The sequence below is a fragment of the Taudactylus pleione genome, unplaced genomic scaffold (genome assembly GCF_031769625.1).
Source record: "Taudactylus pleione unplaced genomic scaffold, aTauple2 ptg000051l, whole genome shotgun sequence".
Lineage (NCBI taxonomy): Eukaryota > Metazoa > Chordata > Amphibia > Anura > Myobatrachidae > Taudactylus > Taudactylus pleione.
In genome coordinates, this window is record NW_028284453.1 from 1,451,675 (window position 1) to 1,478,724 (window position 27,050).

At 44.3% G+C, this 27,050-nt stretch overlaps 1 protein-coding gene across 2 annotated transcripts in view; it reads left to right on the forward strand.

Moving 5' to 3' along the window:
* LOC148535437 (cell adhesion molecule CEACAM7-like) overlaps positions 1-27,050 on the forward strand; it is a 130,306-nt gene that overhangs the window by 43,198 nt on the left and 60,058 nt on the right. The window contains exons 7-8 of one of the 2 annotated variants that reach the window (XR_015875369.1): positions 12,859-12,891; positions 14,137-15,029. The exons of the other annotated variant lie outside the window; for it this stretch is intronic. The gene's annotated coding sequence lies outside the window, so the exon portion shown is untranslated. Of the gene's footprint in view, positions 1-12,858; positions 12,892-14,136; positions 15,030-27,050 lie in introns of those variants that run through there. 2 annotated transcript variants of the gene reach the window in all.

Sequence of the window (27,050 nt, forward strand, 5' to 3'; positions counted from 1 at the left end):
GGATCTGCAAATGAATAAGGGTCTATTGTGAAAAGCAGATGAGGTGTGACCCAAGATGTGTGGGTGTGGCCAATACAATATGGGCGTGAACACCCCCAACACTATCAGCTCCCATGCCTCTCTAAGGAGGAACCCTTAAAATAGATGAAATGGAGAAGTTGCACATAGCAACCAATTAGTTTATAGCTATCAATTATCTAGTACAGTCTAGAACATGACAGATAGAGACAAATTTCTTGCTATGAGTAACTTCTCAAGTTTATATCTCTAAATTGTTTGATACATCTAGTACATATAAGTAGCATAATTGTATAATTTTTTAAAGAATTTTAATACTACGATAATGATGTCATGATGAGCACATATTACATAGAATTATTAGAGATGTGCAGTTCGGTTTTCCTGAAATACGAACACATCCGAACTTAGGGGTTTCCGAGTTGAATCAAGTCCCAGTTCGGAATCACTTTGGGGTCTGAGTGGAACCAAGTTCCGGCTAGGGTCTGCTATATCAGCTCAGAACTCAGGTTTTAAAAAACTAACTTTGCTTTTGGATTGCATGCAAACAGGTCCAATGTACATGATTTTAGCTGGTTTTATCAATATTCTTATAGATTTTTCAGGAATCCAAAACCGAATCCAAAACCAAAACATGGGGGTCTATGCACATTATGTTATAAGTTAAATACTCAAATCTATATCTAATATTTCATTTACGCAGAGTGGAAGTTGTAGGCAGGCTGCATAGAACTGGATCCATAATATAGGATTGTAAAAGCAAGTCTTATATAATGTATGCCTGCTAGAATGCACTAAACAACAACAAAAAATGAGAAAAATAAATCCAAGATCTCTAGTGCTTTCATACACATGATAGGTGGTCGAGAATAGGGTCATAGGTCCATATATTGAAAGGAAGAAGGAAGAGAGATCAAAAGTATTCAACCTATGTATTCTACTTGTCTTGGTTGACAACTTCATTTTAATTGTTAACAGAATGTGAATGTCCAATCTATGACAGTAAAATACAGAAAACTTGACTATAAAGGGTAATTATGGGAGAATTTGGTCACTGTTTAGAGAGTACGGAAATGTCACCATGCAGAACTCCACTTTTTCTTTACTTCACCTTCATGTATTCCTTACATTTTAAATATGACATAATCCATGCACCTCGGAGTAGTCGGAATATATATAATTTTTCAGAGGCTGGATGAGTGCAGTACTTAAGTATCTTATTGCAGAACTCAGTAGAAATCTAGGAACATCCATTGGACATTTTTATTGGCTTCCATATTACAAAATGAATGTTGTATTATTCAATATTGCTTTACAGAGTTTATTATACCTCACCCACAAGCTATGTTAGTTAGAGCAGGTTCAGAAACACAACCCTACTGACAGAAACATTCAGCTATTGTCCACTCGCTGAAAGATCATCTTCTTATGATCGAGAAAACTGACAAGTCTCATCGTTGGTTAAGTCAGCATTATTATGGCAAATGCAACAAAGCTGCTTGCAAACAAACAGGTAACAATATAATTCTTCGGCGATGAATTACATCTTTAGTTCATACTATCAAACTCTCTACAATCTACACTTCACAGACCAACTAGAATCTGATTCATTACCTGTAGTCCAAGTTTATCTCACCTCATGCTTACTACCTTGTCTAGCTCCTGACATGTCATCCACACTAAGTCGTCCTATTACTGAAGAGAAAAAATTGCTCACTATTAAGGCTCCAAAACCTTCTAAAGCCTCTGGCCTGGATGGGTTTTTGATGTCTTAGAGTACTTCAGGACATTTCAATCTGATTTAGTCCCACCTATAACTGATTCATTCAACTCCATTTTCGATGGCCAATTCTTCCACCCCAACATGACCAAGGTGAAGATCACAGTTATTCCTAAACCAGGAAGAGATCCAATGGTCTGTTCTACTATCAACCTATCTCCCTTCTGAACACAGACCTGAAGATATTTGCCAAATTATTAGTGAACAAGTGGGCGTTGACCCATCAAGACAAGCATTGGACAACACCAGATATAATGTTGACATAATTTATTACATTAATAGTTTTAAAAAACCTTCTTTCATGCTTGCAGTGGATGTAGAAAAAGCCTTTGCAGGATAGCCTAGCCTTTCATGACTCGAACACTACTGAAATTTGGCTTTACAGGTAAATTCTTACAAACCATGTTGGTGCTTTATCATAACCCTTCTGCATTTGTCCTGGATGGAGCAATGCTTTCTGACAGTTACCAATATTACCAATGGTAGCAGGCAAGGATGCCTCATATTGCCACTGATCTTCACCTTGGACATTCAGCCTCTAGCCTCGCGAATCCGATCCAATCCAGGCATTATCGGCATCACCGTCAAGGATTCCCACTACAAAGTATCTCTTTTTGCGGGTGATGTCCTTCTCATGCTCTTGATATCTTTCACTTCTCTCCACAATCTGTTTAAGGAGTTATCCAAAATCAGGCAGAAATCAATAACACCATCAGAGACACTTTCCTTCCATCTCTCTAATTCCCTCAAAAAGTTACTCAAACTTATTTTTTACTTTAAAAAAGATGTAGGGATGTAGGAGGATGTTAACATCTTTAGTAAATGTATTGGCATTTGCAGCACCAAGTCATTCTCCAACTCTGTAATGCTAATTAATCTTCTCTTATCGCCCAAATTGAAAATGTCCTCTTACCCTAGTGAAAGCATTACATTTTCTGGGTGTGACAAATTAACATGGTAAAAATGAATCCCAGAGAGTCCTGTGTGTTAGAGTCTGTGTTTGTTGTGGACCTGGGGTGGTAACAGGAGTAAACACCAGAACAGGTTTAAACTGAAAAGTAGGTTGTTTAATGTGAATGTTGGTAGACATGAACAATAAGATAAACTAGTCCAGTCATAACAAACTAATAAATGTAGCAGGAGGAAACTATAGTGAGTGTGAATAAACAAATGTCCAGCACGGTGACAAAGATGAATAAGGTGAATCCAGAGAGACTGTAAAGGTGAAATGGATATCTGGGTATGCAGAGTAAAGGCTGAGAGGGATATCCGGAAATGCTGTGATGATGGCTGAAAGGAGAATCCGAAAATGCTGTGATGATGGCTGAAGGGAAAATCCTGTAATGCTGTGATAACGGCTGAAAGGAGAATCAGGTAATGCTGTGATGATGGCTGAAAGGAGAATCCGGTAATGCTGTGATGATGGCTGTACAGGAATGGGTTAACTGTGGAGTCAGATTCAGGCAGGAGTGGGTCTGGTGGAAGGTGCAGGGCGATCTCCAGCAGAGTGCAAGACAAGGCAGAGCAGTGCAAGCTGCAGGGAGCCGAAGGCAGACAAGGAGCTAGGGCAAGCATCGGAGCACAGGTCTCAAGTTCAGGAGTGCAGGAACTCTCTCTCACAGCTGACGCTGTAAAACACGTTGCACTGGTAACTACAGGGCACTCCAAACACCCTTAAGTACCCAGCAACAGAATGTGATAGGCCAGAGAGAGCAGGTGACCCACATACGATTGGCCTGCTATGTCACATGGCTAAAGACAACATGGTGGTGCCCAGACAGCCATGATGTGGAGACGCCACTAATCTTACCTCTGTCAGCACAGCCCAACGCTGGCAGACCTCTGCATACACGCAATGCCAATCTCCACACACCAGCTCTACTGCCAGAAAGACCGCGCCACAGTGCCCTCACCAGTAAGTACCGCAAACCTCCACGCCGTGAAAACTGGGTCGTGACACTGTGCCTCTTTCAAACATTACCAATACCTGTGCCCGTTCATTTGATTCACTCTCTTCATTTTTCCTGTTCTTGGTTTGTGTGGAACAACAAAAAGCCTTGTCTGGCAAAAGACCTGATTTCTAAGCTGACTTCTGCTGAGGCCTGTGCCTACTTAACTTTTTCAGGTACCACAATGTCATGTGCCTTAGTCAATTGCTAGCCTGGCACTCTTTCCCATTTACTAAGTGCAGGCTTGATCTAAGTTTCTGACATGGTGACTGTAGGTCTGCTCAAACACATCCCCTGACTTTCAGCAAAATACCAAACATGGGCCGGTTGGTCCCCACAGTCACCCTAACACTCTCTCTTTGGGACAAGATCAACTCTACCTTCACCCTCTCTAATTATGCTTCCCCTTTGATCCCCTGTGAAATGATTAATTTTTTCCCCAGGGCAAAAGGCTGACATGATCTCACTGTGGTCTAACACAGGAATGACTCATATTCACAACAAGCCAGGAATTGGCAGATGAATTAAATAATTTTTATTGTAGATTTGAAAAGCTGGATTTAATGTCTCTCTCTCTACTTTTGATTATGGTTAAATAGACGGGCCCTTTGGTATTCCTCCGCCATGTGGTACAGGTAGTTCACCTGTTCTGAAGGTGGAGGAGATTGAAGTGGTTAAACAGTTCAGGAGGCTGAGGACCAGGAAAGCACCTGGCCCAGATGGTGTGTCACCAACTAGCCTGAAGATCTGTGCTGAACAGTTGGCCCCTGTTTTTGCAGGAATTTTTAAAGCATCTTTGGAACTGTGTGTAGTTCCATCCATCTTTAAGTGTGCCACAGTTATTCCAGTGCCTAAGAAATCCCTTGTTAAGGGTTTTAATGACTACAGACCAGTCGCTTTGACTTTGGTGGTCATAAAAACCTTTGAACGACTAGTGTTGAACTACCTGAAGGATACTATAGGCCCCCTTTTGGACCCTATGCAGTTTGCCTATAGGGCAAATTGGTCGGTGGAGGATGCAGTCAATTTAGGGCTGCATTTTATCCTGCAACATCTCGACTTGCCGGGAACATATGTAAGCGTCCTATTTGTTGATTTCAGTTCAGCGTTCAACACAATTGTTCCAGGAAAACTTTACCCTAAGCTGGTTAGTTTGGGGGTTCCTGGTCCGATGTGTCGTTGGATTATTAATTTTTAAAAAAACAAGAAGCAGCAAGTGAGGTGGGGTAGGGTTACATCTAGTGGTCGAACAATCAGTATAGGGGCCCTTCAAGGATATGTCCTCTTGCCACTGCTCTTTTCGTTGTACCCAAACGACTGCACTTCTGGTGAGGCGTCTGTGAAATTATTGAAATTTGCGGACGACACCACCATTATAGGCCTTATTAAGGATGGTGATGAGTCTGCTTACAGGAGAGTGGTTGAGCGGTTGGCCTTTTGGTGTGGTGAGAATAATCTGGAGCTAGATCAACAGAAAACAGTGGAGATGATAGTGGATTTTAGAAGACAGTCGTCTGTGATGCCTCCTGTTGTTATCGGTGATACGGTGGTGTCTGTAGTGGACTCCTTTAGGTTTTTGGGGTCAGTGATCTCACGGGACCTAAAATGGGGAACTAATGTGGACTCCATTGTGAAGAAGGCTCAACAGAGGCTGTATTTTTTGTGCCAGTTTAGGAAGTTTAATCTGCCACAAGAATTGTTAGTCCTTTTTTACTCAACAATAATTCAGTCTGTTCTATGTACATCAATTATTGTTTGGTTTGGCTCAATTACAGAACGGGAGAAGAACAGACTACAGAGAGTGGTTAGGGCTGCAAAAAAAATTGTTGGTACTGATCTCCCCCCCTTCAAGATCTATATTTAGCCAGGATTAGCAGGCAAGCTGGTAACATTGTAGCAGATCATGCACATCCAGGATTCCACCTGTTTCAAATGTTATCCTCTGGTAGGCGGTATAGGTCACAATGGGAACTTCCAGACATTTGAATAGTTTTTTACACAGGCTGTTATTGTGTTAAATAGGTGAGGGGGTAGGCTGGGTTGTTACTGTGGTATGGTTGATTGGTATTGTTACTGTGAGTTCTATGGGAGTGTGCTAATCCGGAATCAAATTCCTTGTATATTTATGCATTTATGTATATTTTGCCAATAAAGCTGAATTGAATTGAACTGAATTGAACATTGTTGGTTAATTCACCTCAAGTTCTTTCCAGGAAAGTCAAGGCAAACACCAGTTCCTTCAATATCTACAGATACGTCACTTTGTTTGCTCTCTGTTCCCGACCACACATATTAAGCATCTTACTCCTATGGAATGTTATTGTGCCTATCACCCCACAGATAGAAGCTATATTTCTCATCTCTACCATAGTATCTTATCTGGCTCTCCTCCCCAATTTCCCCATGAACTAGCTTGGGAAACAGACCTCGGACACTCGCTAGGGCCAGATACATGGGACCTGATCCAATCTAACACTTTAAAATCTTCCCTTAACATTGCTAAAAAAGAAAATTCCTTACTATATGGTACTTGGTCCCAGATCTCTTACACAAGATGTATCTTAATGTCTTTCCCACTTGCTGGAGACAGTATGGTTTGCCTGGCACATTCTTTTCGGTGGTCTTGTCTTAAAATCATTTACTTTTGTTCACTGATGCACTCTCTCATAATGGCTGTTACAGGATTCACCCTGCTACTATAACTTTTTATTTAATTTTTCTTCTAATGCATACACCAATCTATTTTTCTGCTTCTCCCCCCACTTCTTGCTGTTCAGATACCCCCTACAGTCACCATCTCCCTATTTCGACTCTCTCTGTTTCACGGCTGTTGGATCCTTGCTCCTACTATTGTTAAACGTGTCATGTCTTATTCTGGTGTTTTTTTTATCATGTCACACATTGTTTCTTCTGAAAATTAAGATATTTAAAAAACAATATTGCTTTATACGCTTTGCAATATTACATTTGACATAATGGATGGGTTGGGTATGGGCAGAGCTTAAAGTGGTCCTGGGGAGGTGGTGGAACTCATCTCTCCGGCTGCCTACTCCCCATCCCTCCGCCACGCTAGCCTCACAGGCCAAAACAAGTGTGAAAACTGTTCTTTACACACACTGTTGTGTATAGGAAACGGTAAAGTGAATGGTTGGGGGCCGCCTAAGCACTATATCATCTGAGTAATTTTTCTGACGTGTCTCTAAATTTTTTATGGGGTCCCCACAAAGTACCGTATATACTCGAGTATAAGTCGACCCGAATATAAGCCGAGGTACCTAATTTTACCACAAAAAACTGGGAAAACTTATTGACTCGAGTATAAGCCTAGGGTGGGAAATGCAGCAGCTACTGGTAGTAATCCCCCCTCTGGTACTGTCCCCAGTAGTAATCCCCCCCTGGTAGTGCCCCCAGTAGTAATATCCCACCCTGGTAGTGCCCCCAGTAGTAATACCCCCCTGGTAGTGCCCCCAGTAGTAATATCCCCCCTGGTAGTGCCCCCAGTATTAATCCCCCCCCTGGTAGTGCCCCCAGTAGCAACATCCCCCCTGGTAGTGCCCCCAATATTAATCCCCCCCCTGGTAGTGCCCCCAGTAGCAATATCCCCCCCTGGTAGTGCCCCCAGTATTAACCCCCCCTGGTAGTGCCCCCAGTAGCAACATCCCCCCTGGTAGTGCCCCCAGTATTCCCCCCCTCCCTGGTAGTGCCCCCAGTAGCAACATCCCCCCTGGTAGTGCCCCCAATATTAATCCCCCCCCTGGTAGTGCCCCCAGTAGCAATATCCCCCCCTGGTAGTGCCCCCAGTATTACCCCCCCTGGTAGTGCCCCCAGTAGCAACATCCCCCCTGGTAGTGCCCCCAGTATTCCCCCCCTCCCTGGTAGTGCCCCCAGTAGCAACATCCCCCCCTGGTAGTTCCCCCATTATTAATCCCCCCCCCTCTGGTAGTGCTCCCAGTAGCGATATCCCTCCCTGGTAGTACCCCCCGGTAGTAGCCCCCCCAGTAGAAAGAAATGTAAAAAAAAAAAAACCACTTACCTGTAACCACGCTCCTGGTCCCGACGCTGCTACAGGCTCCTCCGCCGCTTTGCATAATGGGAGAGACGTCGTCATGACGACGTCTCTCCCATTACCCACTGCGGGAGCCGGAAGATGGCTCCCGCAGTGGGAGCAGCAGTAGCCGCTGAGAGTCTGACAGACTCTCAGCGGCTGCTGATTACACCAAACACATAGCTGCCGGCTCCGGCGGCTGTGTGTTTAGCAGTGTGTAGTGCTGACCGAACTCCGTCCGGTCAGCGCTACACACGCGGTGCAGGCTGTGTCACAGTGACACAGCCTGCACCACGGCCCGCATGGTACTACTCAGCCCCTAACTCTCCCTTCCTGCATCCTAACCCTACCCCCATGCACCCTAACCCTCCCCATTGGTGCCTCAACCTGACCATCCCCATTTGGTGGTCACCCACAGCTATGCAAGCGGCCAGGGGGCCGCTCTGAAAAAGAAGAAGGACGGCCCTGATTCAGAGCGAGCGCTCTGTCAGAGCGTCCGGCTCTGAATCAGGGCCTATATCCCTAATGGTTAGTATCAAATTTGACTTTGTATTGCATGTTTTATGATTTTGTTAGCATTAGCTTTAAACAGCTACTTTTGTGTCTACAATCTATTTTGTACCATCAGGAATAATTTTCTCTTATAAAAGTTTTCTGTTTATATAACACTTGTGTGATAAAGTATATTTTGTGCTACAAGATTGTTTTGCTGACAATGTTTATGGCAGTGTACAAATCACAAATCACTTATTTAGGAGCCTAATACTATAAAGAGGTCCACTTACAGATTTAGGTTATCTATACTGCCTTTGTTTTTCTTTTTGTTTCATAATCTCCCTGTGGGGCATATTTATTCATTATCGGGTTCTAGACTCAATAATTATAATTTCTTATTGCTGCTTACAGAGGCAATACGAGTTGCTTGGAAGATCCTTTGCAGACAGATCTCTCAAATTTTTAGCAAACCATCCATGCATCAGAGCCTGCATATGTAACTTACAACAGTTACAGATGACTCGGATTGGGCTTATCTGGGCGTCAGTGGGGCGTTCTCAGGTTGGATACATTTTCATGAGCATAGAGATGGAATTTCTGGTTATTCTGAAGTAAGCGTGTGCAGTGATCCCTCTGATTTCAGACGGATTTCTTTCACCAAGGATAGGGCTGGTGCAAGTGCTCGCTGATAATAATGACAGACACATGTGCACGGATGGCGGTGGTGTGGTCACAGATGTGGCTGAATGCTGACGGAGATCCACTTTTATTTTTGAGCACACAATGCGGCTTTACCACTTTACGTGTAACTCTGAATGAGGCCCCTCAATGTCACTCTGTGCTGCTGTCCAAGTGCTGAAGCAGAAACATGTCTGGGTAAAATGATAAATGTTCCTAATATCATTTCCCACAGCTACAGTCACTGTCACACAGTAAAGGGGCGTAACCATGAAGTGATTTATCTCATGGTAAGCTGTACACAAACACCACTTTGACCCTTAATAATAGACTCCCCCAAGTGTACGATTAATTGACATGTTAGCTAGACAGACCAAACTTCAGGTAAGCTCATTATATTTTCTCTGCCACTCAGGAAACTCAGATCACATTGTCTAAGGGCCTGATTCACTATGGATCGCAATATTGCATACACACGCATTTCAACTGCGATAGCAAGCTAATCCATTGTGATCGCAATGCAAACTCATCTCTACATATGGACGCCCACTTTACCTTACGCACATCCATAATACCAAGCAGAATAGCGCAACTATCTGTACAATCGAGTACCATCGCAGCCTTGTGCCAGTTGAACAAGCCCTGCCCTTACTCAGAAATTGCTAACATCCACACACGCTATGAGACCTCAGGCTGCGTAGGCTATCACAGAGGATAATTTATGCACGTCCCTGAAACTGTGTGCGAATGTATTGGCATGCCTGCGTTTCCCCGACCACCCCCCTGTCACCACCCCTAAATGGTGCTTGCTGTCAATCACTCTGCGAGGGGTCTGTGTAGCCTCTGCGATCACAGTCCCGATCGCAATACCTAGTTCGCGCATGCGCAGAACGCAGCAATCGGCCGATTGCATGCGTATTAGCAACTGCGATCCTTGCTGAATCAGACCCTAAGCTCACTATAGAATGTTTTCCATTAATCATTAATACCTGTCAATGTCTCTATAACTTACACCAAATCTAAGAGGGCAGATGGATGTGCGGCTACAGGTCACTGTCACAAGATGAGCCCATGCCAGCCTTTCAATTGTGCTGGGTTCTTCCTTGGAGTGAAATATAAGAAAGTTTCCTACTGCTAATATACTCTCCAACTACCTACCCATCTTTCTCCTCCCTTTTGCTTCCAAACTCCTTGAGCATATTGTTTACAACCGCCTTACCACCTTTCTTTCCTCCCACTCCCTCCTTGACTCATTTCAATCTGGCTTCCGTTCTCTCCACTCCATTGAAACTGCCCTCACGAAAGTCAGCAATGACCTCCTTGCTGCCAAATCCAAGGGCCACTACTCTCTGCTCATTCTCCTTGACCTCTCTGCTGCATTTGACACTGCAGACCACCCTATCCTCCTGCAAATCCTTCACTCTCTTGGTTTCCGTGGCATTGCCCTCTCCTGGCAGTCCTCCTACCTCTCTGATCGTTCCTTCTCTGTCTCCTCTCAGGACTCCTCTTCCCCCCCCACTTCCACTAACGGTAGGAGTTCCCCAAGGTTCTGTACTTGAACCTCTCCTTTTCTCCCTATATACATCCTCTCTAGGTGAACTCCAATATCATCTCTATGCTGATGATACTCAGATCTACCTCTCCTCCCCTGATCTCTCCCCCTTGCTTCTTACCCATATCTCCAACTGTCTCTCTGCTATCTCTTCATGGATGTCTCAGCGCTTTCTTAAACTTAACATGTCTAAGACTGAGCTGATCATCTTCCCACCCTCTTCCATTACCTCACTTCCCACTATTTCTTTATCTATTGATGGCACAACTATCTGCTCTGTCGCCAAAGTGTGCTGTCTTGGAGTTATTCTTGACTCCTCCCTCTCCTTTAAACCACACATTCAGCACCTCTCGCAGTCCTGCCGCTTCCACCTAAAAATAATTTCCAGGATTAGACCCTTCCTCACCCAGGATGCCACTAAAACCCTCATCCACTCACTGGTCATCTCCAGATTGGACTACTGTAACCTTCTCCTAGCTGGCCTCCCAGTCTCCCACCTCTCTCCACTACAATCGGTCCTCAATGTTGCTGCTCGGCTCATCTTCCTCTCCAGACGTTCTACATCTGCTTCCGTTCTCCTTCAAGCCCTACACTGGCTCCCCTTCCCCTTCAGATGCCAATTCAAGATTCTTACACTCGCCTACAAAGCCCTCACTAAATCCTCCCCCACATACATTTCTGACCTTCTCTCCCTTTACACTCACGCCCGTCCACTTCGCTCAACAAATGCATGCCGCCTCTCTTGCCAACTGATTACTTCCTCCCACTCCCGCCTCCAAGATTTTGCTCGTGCTTCTCCCTACCTTTGGAACTCTCTCCCTCTCCCTTTCAGACTCTCCACCTCACTGCATATCTACAAACGGGCTCTCAAGACCCACTACTTCATCAAGGCCTTCCAGCTCTCATCCTAACCCACATAATACTCTCTCCTCCCTATCTTCCCCTTCTGTGTCTCGCCTATCTGTCTGCCCCTCCCCTTTAAAATGTAAGCTCTCACGAGTAGGGACCTCTTCCCTCATGTGCTTCTCCTTACACTTTCTTCTACTCCTTACTCCTCATAAGGGCACCTAACACTTCTCTGCCAACTCCCTGCTGCTTATTGTGAGTGTTTTAATCACCATTGCAGCGATGTATATAATGACCTTCACTGTACTGCAAGTTACTTGTTTTTTTTTTTTTGTTTTTTGTTCACTTATTAGTTTTATGTACTATGTAAGGCGCTGCGGAACACATGTGGCCCCATATAAATAAAGGATAATAACAATAATAATAAATATGTTTCAGCAATGAGATAATTAATTTCCTGATGTCAAGTAATTATTCATTTTTACTGTAATATATAATATTCAAACAAGGGAATGTTTGAGTAAGACTATGCCTGTCTAGCCTAGATTGTAAGCTCCTAGCCCTAGATTGTAAGCTCCTAGGAGCAGGGTCCTCCTCCCCACTGTCTCACAGCCTACTTCTCTAGCACTTCTATGACAGCCTTCACCTTCCCAGCTGTATTGTGTATGGAGAATTGTGTTGCTAATTGTTACTTGTGTTCTGTTTATATTTTGGCTACTGTATTGTAATGTAATGTTCTGTGTACCCTTTACTGTATGTACGGCGCTGCGGACCACTTGTGGCGCCCTATAAATAAAATGTAATAATAATAATAATAGCCTTCCTATTAATGGTAATACAGTATATAAGATATTATCCCCTTTACTGTAAATTATACGATATTAGATGCTCAGAGGCAGGGCCGGATTAAGGCTAATGGGGGCCCCAGGGCAACTAAATTGCGGGGGCCCCTTCAAGCCACACAGAGCTTCCCCCCTAAGCCTTCAGCCCTCCTACCCTACCCCCAAAGCCTCCGCCGCTGACTTACCAGAGTGTCGGCATGCGGACGTGACCTCCTCCCGGCAGAGCTGCTCCCTAGACTTCACATCGGCATCACAGACGTAATGTGTCACTTGGCACCAGTGAGAAGACTCGGGAGCCCCTTCATGTGTGGGGGCCCAGGGAAGACCGCCCCTATCGTATATCCAGAAGTAGGTGGAGCTTCTAAGTAGGGGCATAGTAGTGAATGTCAGGGAAGGGACTTAATTTGCCCAAGTAAATGTTGGAAGGTATGCCCAAACAAAAACTCTGTCATTACAGTCCATGTTTTAAGGATATCCATGTTTGAGTCCAGATAGTTAAATCAAATTGACTGAAGTACTAATTAAGTCACCTGTGCTCAAGCATGGATATTCTTAAAACGTGGACTGTAATGGCGGAGTTTGGGAACCTCTGCCCTAACAAGTGTAATCAGTGAGTATAATAACACCCCTCTTTTTTTAATCCTCTTTTCTAGTTTAATCCTGCAAGCCAGGAGTCTGCATATATGGTAAGTGTTATAAGAAACCCAAAGATCTTTTATTTGGTTATAAAGAATCATCAAAATCTACTTGAAGGACTTTATGTCACTGTTGGAGTTACCAATTTCCTGGGAAGAATTAACATTTTGAAGCATTGAATTAGAATTTTTAAATTATGTACCATTGTTTGTACCAAATAAATTGCTGCCTAACCAAGGATTGTACCCTTTCCGGTGGAGCTTTCAATCTATATTCCCTAACACATGCATGCACATATACACAATAGAGTTCATTTTTTTATCAGGAGCCAATTAATCAACAAATATATTTTTGGATTGTGGGAGGAAACTAGAGTGCCTGGAGGACACTCACGCAAGCACGGGAAGAATATACAAACTGCACTCATTTAGGGCCATGGTAGGAATCGAACCTAATATCTCAGTTAGGGCTGTGGTAGGAATCAAACCCAAGACCTCAGTGCAGTGGTCCATACTGCCCAAATATGCAGACACAATAATAGGTGCACACAATTTACATAGTGAAATATGCCCCAAGCTCCTTAGCTCCTTCCACCATGATAACTTTTTAGACTTTTGTGCATGGAAATGTCCGTTTTCAATGTTGACCATCAGCACAATACAGTTCTTTTATTTAGTGCAACATCCACAGTTTATTATTACTCTCTGAGCTCTGTGAGTTAATTACCGAAAAAGAATATTAAAATGAGCCAAAAATGTAAAATATAATCCAGATCAATAAAATCAGCATGACGATGGGTATAATACACCAGGGCCAGCCAAGACTGCATCACGTGTGAGATGCTTATTTACACCAGGATGTAATCAACAGACAAAATACTGGCGCCAAAATCCCAACAGCCACCATCCCGAAGGTTTTCGGGAGTTACAGGGATGGTTAGGGTAAGGCATTAGGGGGAGAGTTAGGTTTAGGCACCCAGGAGGGAGTGTTAGGTTTAGGGTGCGGGGGGGGGGGGAAGGTTAGGATTAGGAACTAGGGGTAGAGGTTAGGGTTAGGCACCGGGGAGGCTTAGGGGTAGGGGTAAGGGTTAGTCTTTCCTTATGTGTGTTGGTATTCTGACTATCGGGATGCCAGTGTGGGTATTCTGACCAGCGGCATCCCGATCTCATAGCCAACCCATTTACACCTGCTCAACATGTAATGATGATGTTGTTGTCTACATTGCTGTGTGTGTATGTGTCTGTGTGTTTATGTAAAATGTATACAATGTAATAATATATTTGTATTTCCTGTAGGGTTTGCAACACAAGTCACAGGACACGTACAGTGATCTACTGGGAGGACATGGATACACTGGATGACTGATACTCCTAATATAAAGCTGGTCATACTCACTGCTTGCTATAATGTAATAAACTCACACTTGTAATGATTAGAGATGAGCGGGTTCGGTTCCCAGAGAACCGAGCCCACCCAAATTTAGCATATCCGAGTCGGATCCAAGCAGGCTCGGAGGTTCTCGCCTTACTCGGTTCTTGAAACCGTGACAAAACCACAGAGATGGAAATCTTGCGGTTCGCAAGCTTTTTCGTCTCTATGATCAATGTAGTATATAGGGACCACGCGACGACGCCGTTTCACTCCGGCTGTGGAGACTGAACAGGGAGGGTGGGTAGTGTAGGGCTGGTTGAGGTGCTGGTGCTATCTGCTGTGTCCTGGGCTGGTGCTGATCCATTCTGGTATCTGGTCATGGTGCTGTCACTGTCACTGTGCTGTTTCCTGAGTCCTGATCCATTCTGGTCTCTGGTCATGGTGCTGTCACTATTACTGTGCTGTCTGTGCTGATCCATTCTGGTCGCGGTGCTGTCACTGTCACTGTGCTGTCTGCTGATACATCAGGGCTGTCTGCTGTGTCCTGGGCTTGTGCTGTGTCCATCTCTGGGCCCAAGTTGTGGACTCCCAAAAAAAAAAGTAAAAAATAAAAATCAAAGTGTCTTTATTATATGTTTCTGTGTGTGCTGGTGGGTGTTAGGCTTAACCGCAGTAGCGCACAAGAGCCAGCCAGTGCTGCCCGACTCCAGTCATGCTCAATAAAAAAAAAAGCAATACAAGTGTCTTATATAGTTATATTTTTTTCTTCTGTGTGTGCGTGTGTGTTAAGCTGGTCACACATCTAAAGATTATCTGTCCAACCAGCCAACTAGTTGATTGGTTGGAATGAAAATCTGGTAATGTATGGGAGTAACTGATGATCAGCAATTTGCTCCTAAATGCCAGAAAACAGATGAAAATGGTCATCAGACAAGTTTGTTAAATATTTGATCCAAACAATTTGTTCAAACAACAGTTTTTGTCCATTTTCCGGTGTTTGGGAGCAAATTGCTGATTGTCATTTGCTTTCATACCTTACCAGATTCTCATTCCAACCAATCAACTAGTTGGCTGGTTGGATGTAAGTTGTTCTAGTGTGTGGCCAGCTTTAGGCTTAATCACAGTAGTGCACAAGATCCAGCGACTCCAGTCGTGCTCAATAAAAAAAAAAAAACAATACAGGTGTCGTATATATATATTTTTCTTCTGTGTGTGCATGGGTGTTAGGCTTAACTACAGTAGAGCACAACAATCCAGCGACTGCAGTCATGCTCAATAAAAAAAAAAAACAATTAAAGTGTCATATTTTTTTCTTCTGTGTGCTCGTGGGTGTTAGGCTTAACCACAGTAGGGCACAAGATCCAGCGACTCCAGTCGTGCTCAATCAAAAAAAAAAACAATTAAAGTATCTTATAGATTTTTTTCTTCTGTGTGTGCGTGGGTGTTAGGCTTAACCACAGTAGCACACGAGATCCAGCCAGCAACGCAAGTTGCAACCTTGTGCTGCCAGACTACAGTCATGCTCCAAAAAAAACTCTGGGGCCAAGTTCTTTTGGAGCTGACAAAAACTAAAAATCATCATTTGTCTTTTTTTCTAATATTTTTGTGTGTGCGCACGACTGCACGTGTGTGAATTTTGTAACCGCACCTTGGCTACACTATTGTTGATTGTGACACTGCTTCAAGACTGCAGAAAAAATATGGAGGGCTGTCACATTACAGGAGAGCAAGGCCAAGAACCACATGTTGTAGCTGCCGCCAGCAGTGCAAGGTCGTCAACTTTCTCGACCTCTAGGAAGGCCCATGCCCCAGGGCTTAAGTCACGCCATCGATATGGTAAAGCATGTTTTACTGAAATTAAGAAAAAAAATTGAAAGGATATTTGCCTTTAGATAAACAAAAAATTGGCAATATGCCATTCACTACACGAAGTGTCAAGGAAAGGATAAGGGCTTTGCCTTCTTTCTTTATGAAGACTGCTGATTCTGATAGCCCTTCTGCTTGCAGTAGTAGTGGTGGTGGTCCAATTAAAAATGTGAAAGTTGTTAAGACAGCTCTGGAAAAACCAACTGTGTGCCCTGAGAAATCGAAATCACAAATCCCCGAGGAGAGTGCAAGTGTGTCCGCGGTTGCCAAGTGTGAGCCCGACCTAAATACTAGTGTACTGGAGGATCCTCCAAGTTCCAACATTTGTGTGCCCTCTGTAAATGTGGGGAATGGCAGTCAACATCTTACACATGTAGTCATTGAGGATGGTTCTGTGGAATTGCACATGTAGGAGGAGGATATTTTGGTGGATGAAGGCGCTAAGGATGATGAGGATGTTGATGATGAAGATGTTGGTGTTGGTGATGAGGATGTTGATGCCGAGGATGTCCTTTGTGTAAGTAAGGTAACTGCTGTTGCCCATGGTTTGAAAAAGCCAAAGCCCATTGTTGTCTTACTGCATCGGGACTTGGAGATCTGCATGAACGCAGTTCTGATGCTTGTGTGATACAATCAAGATGAATCAAACTTCTGCCTCTGGCTATAGTCAGAGTGCAAACATCAGGGATACTTACTTGGGTCCATGACAATAAACAGTCCTCACTATGTGGGTTGCGGCCAATTATTGCGGTTTAGTTATTAGCTTCATGCATAATGTCCAGCTGTGGACATGACAGCCAGTCACAAGGAGAAACCACTTGACCATCTGCTCCCTGAAGACAGTAACATGTATGGAGAACAGGGGAGGCACAATAATGAGACAGCTTTGCAATGCAGGGATCATTGGCGCATGTAACATGCTTGAAGTTCTTCAAATGCCAGCTTGCTTTAGCAGCCATGGATATTCCGGAACTGCAATTCTATGAGTGCGAGCATACCCAAATAGATTAAGATCACCAGGACTTGTTTGGATCAGTAACGCACCAGAAAAAAACATATTATAATTTAATCCACCACACAGGAGTGTTGGGAGGAGCCCTATTGCTTTCAGCATTGGACAGTTTTCTTCCACTGGGGACCTAAGAGTGAGTGACAAGTTAAGGCTGAGACTCATTAAGACATTAAAAAAAAACATGCTGGAGATAACCTGTATCCTTTATAACCCCAAAACCTGAACCACTATTTATGAATTCAATTTTTTTTTTATAAACATATTTTTTTATTGAAGTGTCAAGTGTCACATTTACAGACATCACAACGAACAATGATACAAATGCAAAGATCACAATAGTTGTACAATAGTGCAAATGGTGAATAATATTATCCGAACAGCAAAGAGAAGAACCAATAGGTTCTATTTACATAAAGAATAATTGCCATACATAAGAAAATTAGAATAGTACAACAAATCATTTTAAGGACATAGTAGAAATATAAATAAACTAGATAGCCCGCCAACCCCCCTGGCCCCCCATACTCCACCAAATGTACATATAAAAAGTTACTGAAAAGAAAAAATCAATACTGCAATCTTATTGGAAGGTCATTAGCTGCAAGTTGTAACAGATCTCAGGACGAGTTCGGTAGACTATTATGGATTTGGGAACGCATAGAGGTAGAAAGGGAGAATTTCTCAGTTTTAAGGTCCTTATCTAAAATGACTTCAACCCAATTCATTCTAAACAAGTAATTTAACTTGGCTTTAAAAAGAGAAAGTGAGGGTAAGAGGGGTTTATCCAGGTTTGTAGAACAGCCTTACATGCCGCTGCACCTAATGCCAATAAAAGGCGTCTGTTACCTTGAGTAATATGAATATTGGGGGGAATTATACCAAACAAGGTCCATTCTGGTGTAAAAGGTACATAATTGATCAAATTAGCAATAGAGTAGGTATGCACTTGAAGCCAAAAACCACGAATAATGGGGCATGCCCAAAGGCAATGATACAAATCTGCTGATTGAGCTCCACATTTATAACAATTTGAGTTTGGCGAGGATCCTATCAAGAAACCCCTATGGGGAGATAAATAGGCTCTATGTAGGATATGTAAAAACATTGCAGTATAAGGGGAGTAAGGCATCAATGTACAGGCTTTATCATGAGATCGAATTAAATCATCTGCTGTCAGATGAGGAAATCAGGCTAGCCAAGGTGCAAGGTTTGTAAGAGGATTGTCAGTTAGTAATATGGGATGAAGAAGGCTATAAATTATGGAAATGGCTTTTGTTGTCAGAGATTGGGTTTGTATGAGGGTATCCAGTGGGTTATTCCAATCTAAGTCTGAAAAAACTCATACAACTGAGCTAATATAGTGTTGCGCTTGCAAAAACGCAAGAGGGTATGCTGCTAATGTGGGATAACTCTCCCTAGATTCCTATAAACGTGAGGGGCTTTTTGGTGGATTTATTAACAAGTGTTCCTATATCACCCACCCCCTGAGTTCGACATATGTTAAATGGATATGATGCCCTATCATTTTGAAAGTCTGGGTTGGAAAGAAAGGGGAGGTACAAAGACTTATACGCATTCAGTCCAAATTTGTGTCGAAGAATGTGCCACGTTTTCCTGGTCTGCCAAAGCAATGGGTTATCCCGTAACGCCTGGCTGACCTCCTGATCGTGAGTGTGAAGAAAACTAATAAGACCACCACCCTCCAAAAATTCCCTTTCAAGAGAAGTATTAGCGTGTAGGTCTCTGTTGCACAGCCAGTCCTTAACGTATCTAAAATCAGTAGCGTAAGAATACAATTGTACACTAGGAAAATGAATTCCCTGATTTGACCTGAGTTGTTGCAACTTATTTAAACCAATTCGTGGGTACTTCCCCCTTCCAAATGAACTTCCTGAAAATATAATTGACCAATTGTGCGTCTTTATTAGAAAGAAGGAAGGGAAGAATTTGAATAGGGTACATTAGCTTAGGAATCGACATAATATTAATTAGGTTGGCAATGCCTAAGTAAGCTCCATTGAAACAGATCTGATTACGGAGGAAAATTTTAAATCATAGAGAAGATGAGGATTACTTGAAATCTGAACACCTAAATATGTGAAACTTTGCGTAGCCCACATAATGGGGATATTGGAAGGAAAAGGGATGCGAGAAGAGGGCTGACCCAGACGAAGCGCCACCGACTTAGTAATATTAACCGAAAAGCCTGATATGGAGCCGAAGTCAGCCAAAACACCAAAGATACGATCAAGGGACACCGAGGGATCCAACACATATAGCAGAATGTCATCTGCGAAACCTGTGAGCTTAATTTTCTTGTTGCCTATTTTGATACCTTGGAATAAAGTACCAGACTGTAAAAGTCTAAGCAGGGGATCAAGGGCAAGGTTGAATAAAAGGGGCGAGAGGGGACACCCTTGCTGAGTACCTCTATACATAGTAATGGGATTGCTGCAGCAGCCATTGATCAATAAGGAAGTGGAAGGACTGGAGTAAAGACACCTGATAAAATGAATAAATGATGGATGAAATTGTCTCAAGTGAAGGACGGCAAACAGATGCGGCCACAGGACCATATCAAAGGCTTTCGTTGTATCTAGACTAAGAAGTACGTTTGTGTGCGACTTTCACCATGAGACGCCACTACCACCGCCATAGCCGTTCTAATCCCTATTACCAGTTGTGTGTTTTTGACAAATCCAAGCTGGTGTTCTGTGAGTAGCTGAGGCAACAAAAGCTGAAGTCTATCAGCCATGATTTTAGCAAGTATCTTCATATCCGTATTTAACAATGTTATGGGTCTGTAAGAGTCTATTGATTTGGGATCTCGATGTGACTTAGGGATCAACATTGTATACGCATCATTAAAATATGGGAAAGCTGTGCAGCTGCCAAGAAGGTTGTTAAATAATTCAAGTAAAGCAGGAGCTATATGTCCTTTTAGTATTTTATAGTATTCATTTGAGAGTCCATCCAGACCCAGGGATTTGTGTAATTTTAAAGTGGAAATTACGTGTGTTAATTCGACCAATGTGATTTCTTGTTGCAGTGTTTCACTATCAGAAATGGACAATGGGGGGATAGCCACCTCAGACATTAAATGGTCATGAAGAGTTTTATCAAATGGATGGGCATCATATAAATTGGAATAGTAGGCCTCAAAATGTTGAAGGATGCGGGAAGTAGAGGTATCAACAAGGGTGGAATTGGGATCTTTAATTGCTGTGATCAGCTTCCTCGGAGTCCCTGTTTTAGACATACTGGCCAATAATTGGCCTGTTTTATTGCCCCAGTGAAAATATTTAAAAACTTTGAGAAAGTCAAATCACGCTTCGCCTGCGCCAGCAAAAAGTCATCCAATGACTGCCTCGCCTGGGTGTATGCCAATTGTGTGTCATGAGAGGGAGTCTCCAAATAAGCATGCATTGCATTAGTCAGAGAACTATAAAGATTTTGATATTGAGAGGAAGATTTATTTTTCTGTTGAGAAACATAGTCAATAATGTGTCCCATCATTGTAGCCTTGGAGGCCCCCAAAATGTAGCAGGCCTATCCCAGAAATCAATGTTATCATCAGAATAGGTCATCCAACAATGAATGAATAAGTTACGAAAGTCATCTGATGTGTAGAGATAAGACGGAAATCGCCATTGGACGAAATCCCCCTGTAAGAGCAGGCATAGTGAGCGTAAGGGAGATAGGAACATGATCGGAAATGACTATATTATGTATGTCAGTCTGGTGTGTATGTGAGACCAATGCATCTCCTATCAGAAATGCATCAATGCGTGACCAGGAACTATGTACCGCAGAAAAGAAAGTAAAGGAACGATCAGAGGAATTAAGAAGGTGCCAGATATCAGTGAGCTAAAGAGTAGCTTTTAGACATTGCATCTGTCTGTATAAAGGCAAAGTGGGGTTTCTAGAAGGAAGTTGTTTGTCCAAGGAAGGGTTATCTACTGAGTTATAGTCACCCTCCACAATCAGGAAGCCATTTTGCCGCTGAGCCAGAAGCTGTGTGATGACATGTAAAAACTCAGAGGTGGACACATTTGGTGCGTACAAGTTGACTAGAGTGTAATTCGTACCCCAAATTTGTTGCATCGAATATTAAATAACGCCCCTTCAAGTCTGACACCATGGAAGTAATAGTATATTGAACATCTTTGTGAAATAGAATGGAGACTCCCTTGTCTTTCTCTGATATTTAGAGGAATACATTCACCCAACCAGGGGGCCCGTAGTGTAGAATCGCCTCCAGCTTCCCAGTGAGTCTCTTGTAGGAATATGACCTCAGGGCGGACTTACGCAAATGCGTAACTACCCGCTTTCTTTTGACAGGGGAGTTGAGACCCCCCACGTTCCAGGAATTCAGTTTAAAATGGGTTAAGGCAGTGGATATAGGGTCAGTATTGGGGCTTGATGACATTTATCCTATACTCAACTTAGCGAAATTTTAAAACAAGGATATAAACCACGGGTAAATGACTCTTCTGTCCCAGCCAGCAGAAGGTGTTGACCATTTGCAGCAAATAGAGAATAAAAACAGGGGGGGGTAGAGGGGGCAGACAGCGAGCACCAACAGTACCTGAGCAATGGACACAAAACACTTCAAAACATGTTTTCAAAATTTTCCAATTCCAAACAAATTTAGGGTGAGTATCACGGTTAGTGAGTAACACCCAAAAACAAACAAACATAGAGAATCATGTTTAATAGAAAAAAAAGAACAATTGTAGTGGCCTAACTATATAGACAACATGACAATCATTAACTCAAACTATATTCTAAATAAATACATCTCAGCAGTGAGGTGAACCAGCTAAATTGAGGACCCGAGTGAAGTAGGTTCTGGCCACAGTTGGGTCAGAAAAATAAAGGGTTTGGCCATTCTCTTGCACCCATAACTTAGCAGGGTACATGAGTTGAAAGTGTTTGTTATTGTCATGGAGCAGTTTACATATATCGGCGAATTCTTTTCGCTTTTGCGAAACAGAAGCCGAAAAATCCTGAAAGATCAAAACGCGAGATCCTTCAACCTCCAATTGTTGGGCTCTACGATAGGCACTCAAGATTTCCTCTTTCATGCGATAGTCAAGGAATTTTGCTATCACTGGGCGGGGTCTAGTAGCGGAATTAGGCCTTTCAGGACCAATGCAATGAGCTCGTTCGATATGCGGTAAAGAGGAGTTACCCAAAATCTGCAGTTCTCTAGGGAGGGCAGTCGTAAGGAATTCAGTAAGTGGGGGTCCCTTAACTGTTTCGGGTATACCAACAAATCGGAGGTTATTATGTCTATGACGGTTTTCTAGGTCGTCAACCTTAGCCTGGAGAGATTGCATAGAGGTGGCCTGTGCGTCTACCAGATTTTGTAAGGAATTAGTACGATCTTCAGAATCACTGGTCCTCTGTTCTAAGGAGGTAATATGGGATGTACTAGTGTCAATTTTAGCTAGTGCAGCATCAAATGCAGATTGTAATGCCTCCAACTTTATATCAATCAATGGCATGAGAATTTTTTACATTTCTTGGGCAATTTCAGTAGCTGAGGGTTGTCTAGCAGAAATACAGTATCAGGGGAGGAGGGTGCGCTCAGGGAGTTGACCTCAGAAGGATCACATATGGGGGGGTTAGAGCAACCCACATTTTGTTTAGCCTTCCCCGTTTTGGATGTGTTAGCAGAAGTCTGAGATCTGTAAGAGGATGACCTTTGACAGTATTTATCCATACCTCACAGCACCCCAATACAAAGGAGAATGCCTTCCAAAGCAATATCAGAATACTGAATAAGAAAATAAATCACCACTGTCACGTCTAATATATGGCAAATAAATGCAGATGTTATGAGTTAAATAAAATATTAATTCATAAACTTACCTTCCCTCTCCAAGCAGAGGACATTTCCATGTCTAGGAACACTGATTGCAACTCAGTAACTGTTAGGCGTTTAGCCAGTGAAATTGCTCCATTCCTGACAATTGTGTTTAAACCACAAGTGGAAAGGGGAAGGTCATGGAGGCCCAGAGTTCTCAGCCTGTCAGTAACCCTGTGTCTGATTTCATCCAAAGAGAGACACAGAACTTTATACAACTGTTCCTTTGCTTCTCAGTATATAACTGCTGAGAGAATAAGCAATTTAATCAAGAATTGTCCATGTTGCCTGGTACAGATGTGTCCATATGCACCTATCCTCAAATTGCGCCAAATAGCCCAACTTGGTGTGCCACAGATTTTGCACCTAAGCCACGCCATGTTCCCACCACACAATTCATGGTCCCTGGGATTACATCACTAGACTTGCAGGCTCCGTGCCTGACAGGTAGGAGAGGGGGAGTATTTAGGTACCATAATAGGGTTATGTCACGCTTGCCACTGGAGGATTGAAACCAGAGGTCCGAGGTTGTGGAAGAAATCGTAGGCGAGGGGCCTGAATATATGATCTCCTCATCCACAGATATTGGTGAGACCTGGCCAAAGGTGCAGAGTCTAACCCACAGGGATTTGTTCACCAGTGATCCCTCCTAGCGGGATATGGGTTTAGCTGCACCCTGTAGGCAGGTCGCGGTCCTTTGGCCAGGTATCCCAAATCTGTGGGTATAGAGACTCACAATTCCAGTGGCCCAAGAGTAATGCCTTACCTGAGGCACTATAACACCGAGAACAGACACCTGGAGACTGTACACAGACAATGGCATTCTGATGCACCATTGCACCAGAAGGTGGCACTTGGAGAAGTACACAGACAGGGTACTCTGACACACTGTTGCACCAAAAGGTGGCACTTGGAGAAGTACACAGACAGGGTACTCTGACACACCGTTGCACCAAAAGGTGGCATTTGGAGAAGTACACAGGCAGGGTACTCTGACGCACCATTGCATCAACAGGTGGCATTTGGAGAAGTACTCAGGCAGGGTACTCTGACTTACCGTTCCACCAAAAGGTGGCACTTGGAGAAATACACAGGCGAAGATGTTCAGATGCACTGTTGCACTATGAGTTGACACTGGAAGTTTGCACACAGGCAGAGTTGTTCAGACACACTGTTGCACTATAAGATGACACTGGAAGTTTGCACGCAGGCAGAGATGTTCAGACGCACTGTTGCACTATAAGATGACACTGAAAGTTGCACACAGGCAGAGATGTTCAGATGCACTGTTGCACTTTGAGATGACACTGGAAGTTTGCACATGTATAGTAACAAGGGAACCCGGAATGAGGACTCAGCTAGTAGACACTAGTAACGATAAACGTTGTTCAGGCAACTTCCTGGAATCCTGGTGCCGCTTATATACTCAGAGGTAGCAGTTGATAGGAGGACAATGTCAGCTGACCAAGACCATGCTACCATTGGTTGGAAATACTGTCATATGAGAAGGACTGTTATGGCGGCACCCATGACGGGAACCACAATCCCCAAGACACAGGACCGGCCATGGAAGTCCCCAAATACCTTAGGTAGAATTCTCAGTGCATCACCTGCCGCCACAACAGACGTCTGACCGCATGAGAAGTCAGGGGAAGCCGGCGCAGAGGTAAGAGATGACCGATCTGACAGGTTACTGTTTAGTGCAATATTTTGACATACTATATCCATGTCTCCAGCCAACACCTTAACATCACTAGGGGTGGTAACTTGACAAAAAGGGATAAAAGCCAAGGCTGAAAGGACCCAACGGTGTTGATGTTCTGGCCCAGAGAGATTTGGCATTGAAGTTGTGGCTTCTTACAAGACTAACGAGAAGGACATTGGAACCCACCAGAGCCGGCCCTAGGCATAGGCATTCTAAGCAACTGCCTGGGGGAAACTGGAATGCCTAGGGGCATTCCAGGGCTCTGCCGATGCCCTCCACCCCCAGTGTTCGCAAATACTCGCTATAGCGCGTATTTTACCCAATATCGGGCACTGGGGACTCACTTTTTTAAAGAACCCGGGTCCCCGGGGACGCGCTGTGCTGTGGCCAATCCCTGACAGCTGGCTGCAGCACAGCACGTCCCCCTGCAGAGACAGACATAACGCTGTCTGTTAGAGCAGCCAATGAGAGTCAGATAGACTCTCATTGGCTGCTGCTCTGGAAAGCCGTGCTGGGATCAAGTATCTGATCCCAGCATCGGCACTGCGTCCGTGCCCGGTGCTGGGACAGTGTTTGTTCCCAGCGCCGAGTAAGCCACCGCGGCGGGTACCTGGTGAATGGACCGCCTGGTCCCTTCCACCAGTGGCGGCGGGAGAAGCCTGGCTCCGGGCATGAGCTGAGCGGAGCTCACTGCCTGGAAGCCAAGTAGTGGAGGCGGTGGTTTGGTACTGGCCAATAGGAGGCAAGACGCGACGATCCAATCGCGGCTCGTCGCATCATAGCCACGCCCACTTGCGGCGTCTTTAATAGACGCTGCTGAGCGGGAATGCTCAGTTTGTCGGCGGAGGGGAGGAGTGAAGACCTCCCGAAGACAACTGAAGAGCGGCTTGGCAACAGTTCCGGCGGCCGCGCAAGAGGCCAGAAGACGGCGCGATGAAGAAGGAAGAGGCGGCACTGCTGGCCAGGACGGGCCAGCGGCAGAAGACTGAAGCTGAGAACCGGAGAGGAGACTGCGGGGGTGGAAAGTAAAAGAGCTATCGAAGCTGCCCCCCGCAGCCTCTTCCACCGTGTGGGAAGGCGGCCTTGGGCCACCATTATTTACCCCTCCCTAGACCACCAGGGTTGACGGGCACTAGGCCCGTGGCATAAATTCAGGCAATAGGCCTGTAGGTATATAGGCGGGCACAAGGCCCGGGCTACATAATTAGGCCCAATTGAAGGAATCTGCCCCCCCTCCAAATAGGTGTGTGACCTGGGCATTAAGCCCAGGTCACTAAAGGGCAAATAGGTGGGTCCCAAGTAGTTAACCCACCAATTTGTCCTTTAGTGATCTGGGCCTATTTGAGGGGCAGCTACCTCCACTGCATAGGGGGTTTGAGAGGCATATGGGGGACTCCTGGGGGCACTGCAGAGGGGAACTACTACTGGGGGCACTGCAGAGGGGGGCTACCACTGGGGGCACTGCAGAGGGTGGCTACCACTGGGGGCACTGCAGAGAGGGGCTACCACTGGGGGGACTGCAGAGGGGGGCTACCACTGGGGGCACTGCAGAGGGGGGCTACTACTGGGGGTACTGCAGAGGGGGACTACTACTGGGGGCACTGCAGAGGGGGACTACTACAGGGGGCACTGCATAGGGGGACTAAAGGGCATAAATGTGCGGCATCATGTGTAAAGGGCATTAATGTGCAGCATCATTTGTAAGAGGTATTACTGCATGGCATAATGTGTAAAGGCTGGGCATTGCTGTGTGGCATAATGTGTAAAGACCGGGCATTAATGTGTGGCATAATGTGTAAAGGCTGGGTATTGCTCTGTGGCATAATGTGTAATGGCTGGGCATTGCTGTGTGGCATAATGTGTAAAGACCGGGCATTAATGTGTGGCATGTGTGAAGGCTGGGCATTGCTGTGTGGCAAAATGTGTAAAGGGCATTAATGTGCGGCATAATGTATAAAGACCGGGCATTTATCCTTTGATAAATATGCCTATTACCTAAAGCATTCATAGGCTAACCATACTATCGCTTTAAAACGGGACAAATGAATTAATTACAAAGGTTCTGTGACTGGCTGACTTCATGCCTGGATTTCACCTGGTTTTAATGAGCCACAGAACCTGTGTAATCCATTAGTGTCCCAGTTTAAAGGGATGATATAGTAAGCCTACTTATTCACTATGGGTTTTGTGAACAGACAAGTCATATTACCTGAAAGATCATGGAGGCATTAAAACATGCATTTAAGGGGCTTGTGGGGATATCTGATGCTGTTGGGGGTATCAGATGGACATTTTAGGGGGATGTGGGGAAGTCTGAGAGGCATATGGGGAGCTCTATAGCATAAATTATGATGGGACCCAGAAATGGTCAGACAGGGTCCCA